This window comes from Mus pahari, chromosome 14, assembly GCF_900095145.1.
Source record: "Mus pahari chromosome 14, PAHARI_EIJ_v1.1, whole genome shotgun sequence".
NCBI lineage: Eukaryota > Metazoa > Chordata > Mammalia > Rodentia > Muridae > Mus > Mus pahari.
In genome coordinates this window covers 15,963,207-15,968,073 of record NC_034603.1, presented here as the reverse complement: position 1 = coordinate 15,968,073, position 4,867 = coordinate 15,963,207, and the positions used below count along the sequence as shown (strand labels likewise).

Genomic DNA, 4,867 nt, shown 5'->3' with positions numbered 1-4,867 from the left:
TTTTTTTTTTTTTTTTTTTTTTTTTTTTGTATTTTTGTGTTGTTGTTGTTTTGTATTTGTGTTTTGTGTTTTCATTTGGATGTAATCTCTCAGCTTCCTGATGAGGCATACTGCTGTCCTATGTCCCCTGTCATTAGTCTAAGCCAATATGAACTTTTCCTTCTGTAAATTGTTTTATCCCAGAAAAACAAGTGTATCTAGTATAACAATATTTCCTCACAATTCTTGTCGGAACATTTCTCAGTACAGCTGAGTAAGGAATGTGTGCTTTGGACAACGCTTATTTCCACAGGACCAAGCAGTGCTCAATAGAATTGCTCCACTTATTAGAAGATTCAGAGTTTGAAAGGACCACTCTTATGATCTCTTCTTTTATCTCAGAGGACACATCCCACCAGAGGATGCAACAATGAGGGACCCTCTGGGAAGCAGGAAGAAAAGCCTTCACCAGACACCACAGTTGCTGGCATAGTGATCTACTCGGTTATAAATTACCTACTGTTGGTGTTTTCTAATTAGCACAACAAACAGGGTAAGAGATTATGTAATTCATACAAACCCTACATATAAATATTATGTGATTACTACAAAGATAGATAATCTGGGTGCTGGAGAGATGTCTCAGTGATAAGGAGCACTTGCTGCTCTTTTATAGGACCTGGGTTTGTAGCTCATAACAATCTGTAACTCCAATATCAGGGTAATATACCTTCTTCTGGTCTTCACAGGAACCAGACATGTAAGTGGTATGTAGACATACCTTCAAACAAAACACTGAAATATAAAATAAAAAGATAAAAATTTAAAAGTAGCTACTATGATGGATTCAGTAGTGTCCATCTTATCACAGTCCTTGATGATAGTAAAAAAGACAATTTATTCCCCTATACGGGCACATATAGTCTTTGCAAGACCAAAGGCCTCTCCTCCCAATGATGGCCGAATAGGCCATCTTCTGCTACATATGAAGCTAGAGACACGAGCTCAGGGGGTACTGGTTAGTTCATATTGTTGTTCTTCCTATAGGGTTGCAGACCCCTAGGAACTGTAAAATCATTCTCCCCATGAAAAACCTTTCTGAAATATTTGAGAAGATGTTTCAGATAATGTTATAGAACACAGGGGTCACAACCTGTCTCCCAAGCAAGGACCAATCACCCATCTTAATAAGTCAATTAAAATAATTAAATTAAAAGGAGAAAGCAGCTGGGTGGTGGTGGTGCACGCCTTTAATCCCAGCACTTGGGAGGCAGAGGCAGAGGCAGAGGCAGGCGGATATCTGAGTTCGAGGCCAGCCTGGTCTACAAAGTGAGTTCCAGGATAGGCAGGGCTATACAGAGAAACCCTGTCTCGAAAAACAACAACAACAAAAAAGCTATTCCTTAAAAGGGAAAAGGACACACAGAAAAGCAAAGGCAGTAGGGGATAAATCAATAAAATAAATCTTTTAAATGTACCACATTTGCCTTAAAAATTAAGAAGTTCAAAGTGTACATCCATACCTTTTTTTCTTAATCTTCTTGAATTTTAGACACAAACATCAGAGCAACATTGGGATGAAATAATGTTCTCAGGCCCCCACCACAGCAACCGTCTCCTTAACTTCCACACAGGATCCAGTGTAGCTGTTTCCAAGTTCCAAGGATAAAGGGTTCTTCTATGTCTACAAAAGGACAAAAGAAATATGTGCATATTCAAAACAGAAATCAGCAAGGTCATACCAAACCCTGCCAAAAAAAAAAAAAAAAAAAAGGAGAAAGCAGAAGGTTTCATTCACTGTAGTCCTGTTAGAAAGACAAAGAGGTCTAATGAATGTTGCCATGTCTGTCCTCCAAGTACTGCAGTAAGATTGTAGTTTAACTAGGAGGCCAATGATTTACATATCTAACCAGTCCTAGTCCAGGTGTGGTCCTGTCCGCCATAAACCCATCCTTGTCTGGACTTCAGTCTCACCCTCTATGGGTGATCTGAGAAGTTGCTTAGACCTGGAACTCCCCTTCTGGGAAACAAGCTGCCCTTTTGGCTTAGTGCCTTTGCCTTCCTGCAGCAGGAAGTTCCAGGGGGAATTTCTCTTTCTTTAGAATCTACAGTCAGACACAACTGAGAGACACAAGTACCTCTTTTGAGCACCTTCATTTCTGCTAGGCCAATCCCAGCTCAGCTGGAGGTCTGGAAAATCTGTGGCTAAAATGAGTTCCCAAACTCTAAGAATCTTACATTCTAGCAAAAACTGGAAAAGGTCTCTCAGTCTGGGTACTGGATTAGTATACCTGAGTATTATCTCTAATCAGTAGACAAGTAGAAATATGTCTGAAGAGCAAAAACTGTATAAGAAAATCATAATACAAATAAAAGCCAAATAAAATGTACGATGAGTATCTCAGCAAAATATATGTCTTATTTGGAAAAGTAAATCCATTTGACTCGTAATTTTGATATTCTGAGGGTGTGGCAAATAATAATAATAAAAGTAATAATAATTTTCCTCCTAGTATATTACCTGGCTCTCCAACAAACAATTTGTATCATCATAATAAACTCTCTTTTCTACCTTTAGAATCAGCCTATAAAGCTAACACAAGGAAGTTGACCAAATGTCATAAACCTTGACAATGAAGAAAAGGAAACAGCACATTACTGCAGAATCAGAGGAGAGGAAAGCTAAAGAGAGTCTGAGGCTTAGACAACTTTAAGAAAGGGGCACGTGCAGCAAGATTTTGCTGAAAGGACCCTGATATAGCTATCTCGTGTGAGGCTATTCCAGTGCCTGGCAAATACAGAAGTGGATGCCTACAGTCATCTATAGGATAGAACACAGGGCCCCCAATGGAGGAGCTAGAGAAAGTACCCAAGGACCTGAAGGGGTCTGCAACCCTATAAGTGGAACAACAATATGAACTAACCAGTACCCCCAGAGCTCGTGTCTCTAGCTGCATGTATAGCAGATGGCCCAGTCTGCCGTCATTGGGAAGAGAGGCCCCCTGGTCTTGCAAACTTTATATGCCCCATACAGGGGAAGGCCAGGGCTAAGAAGTGGGAGTGAGTGGCAGGGGAGCAGGGCGGGGGAGGATACAGGGGCCCTTCGGGATAGCATTTGAAATGTAAATGAAGAAAATATCTAATAAAATAAATTAAAAAAAAAAGAAAGGGGCATGTGAACATTTTTCTTTCAAGTGATTGATGTAAGACAAAGAATTCACACACACACACACACACACACACACACACACACACACACACACCACAACTTAAGATGATACCTGTAATTGCAGAACAAAGTAAAGTTTAAAGATGAACCCAATTATGCAAATAAGCTAAGATCTACCATTTAATTGTCACAGATAATGTGTTCTAGTTAAAAACATAAACTACGAGAGTCCTTCAGCAAATAGAAAAGAGCTACTGTGTTAATCACTAGAGTGAGAGTTACAGAATCAGTTAGCTGTACTTAATAATTGAAGAATCTCAGAGAGACAGCTAGACCAATTTGTTAGAAACTGTTTCATTTTTGCTGAATAAATAAATATATTCTCCTAGGGAAAGCATGTAAAAGAATTCCACCCTGATTTCTTGCTAAACTCATTGTTATAATATTACATTGTGAAAGTTTAATGTTTAAAGTACAATCAAGAATATCATACAAACAGATGAAAAGTCTATGTCAAAGCATTGATGCAACTCATTGTTAAATGAGAAAAGTTAGGAAGGCACATACTCTGATAGAAGAATGTTTAAAGGAAAAGGTTGTCAATGAAGGTTTTTTAATAAATTTCGACAAGAGACTAAAATAACAAAACAAAACCACCAACAACAAAGCAATACTGTAGAGCAATAAAACTACAGCTTTGGAATTGCATATTCTGCAGTTTCTGCCTTCAGGTTAGCAAGTAACTTCTCCAGGTCTGAGCTCCAGTGAACTAGTGAAATACAAAGTGAAAGAATGACTTTCGCATAGTCCAACGATCCTTGCATGACTTCATTGAGCAATGTCCAGGCTTAATGCAGGGAGGATAGATTTTTATTCTTTTGGTTGCCAATTTGGGACGTACTTTGCCTCTAAAAGAATTTAAATATATCATGAAGTTTTTCTTGATGCTTGATGGTCTCAACTTCTGTTTTGCTCCCACCTCTGTTTCCATGGCAATCATCAATAACAACAATAAACACATTAAACAAATAGTTATTCAGAGTCTCTTTGTTGCTTCTGAGATCAAGTAGAAAGGAAGCTGTCTGTACATAAGTCTGCTACCTACTAACTCCTCACGATGTTTATCGAATGAATAGTTTAACTTTCAGATGTCATTGGTTGCGTTTGATGCAGAGACAGAAAATTAGAGATGAGAAGGGAAGAGGAGAGACACATCAGCAAATGAATAGCTGCAAGGGAAAAATCTGAAATCTCCTACAAAATTTGTTGATGTGGCAATTTGCAAGTTGTCTGATAAATAGCTCAAAGAAAGTCTTCCTTCTTTGAATGCAGCTACAGTCAGATGGTAAAGAGAATTCATGGGTAAGGACTACTGGCTTGAATGACTCACTGAAGCTGCTGCCTTAAATCTTTTCAGAAGCCTTTTTGTCTTAATGCCAAACCTACTTTTGAATAAAAATAAAAAGGAAGGTTTCCAGAAGGATGTATCCTTCTACTTCTTCCAAATGTCTGGCTAGGAAAACATGGCAGTAGTGATATTTATATTGATCAAAGTTCATCATCCTCTATCTTTGATTTCTGTTACTACAAAGGCCCTATCTTGCAGAGGTTGGAAAATGCAACATACCCTACCCAGGAACTGAGATACATTTTGGCTTACCTTGGTTTTGAGACAGATTGGAGGTTCTGTCTGTAGAAATGAGTTTTAAAATGCCTGCC

The 4,867-nt window shown here is 38.5% G+C and overlaps 1 long non-coding RNA gene across 1 annotated transcript in view; it reads left to right on the top strand.

The window, feature by feature from the left end:
- LOC115065343 overlaps positions 1 to 526 on the top strand; it is a 100,707-nt gene extending 100,181 nt beyond the window's left edge. Inside the window, exon 3 of the long non-coding RNA XR_003845119.1 lies at positions 382 to 526. This is a non-coding gene — a long non-coding RNA (uncharacterized LOC115065343). The remainder of the gene's footprint in view (positions 1 to 381) is intronic.
- The last annotated feature ends 4,341 nt before the right edge of the window (positions 527 to 4,867 follow it).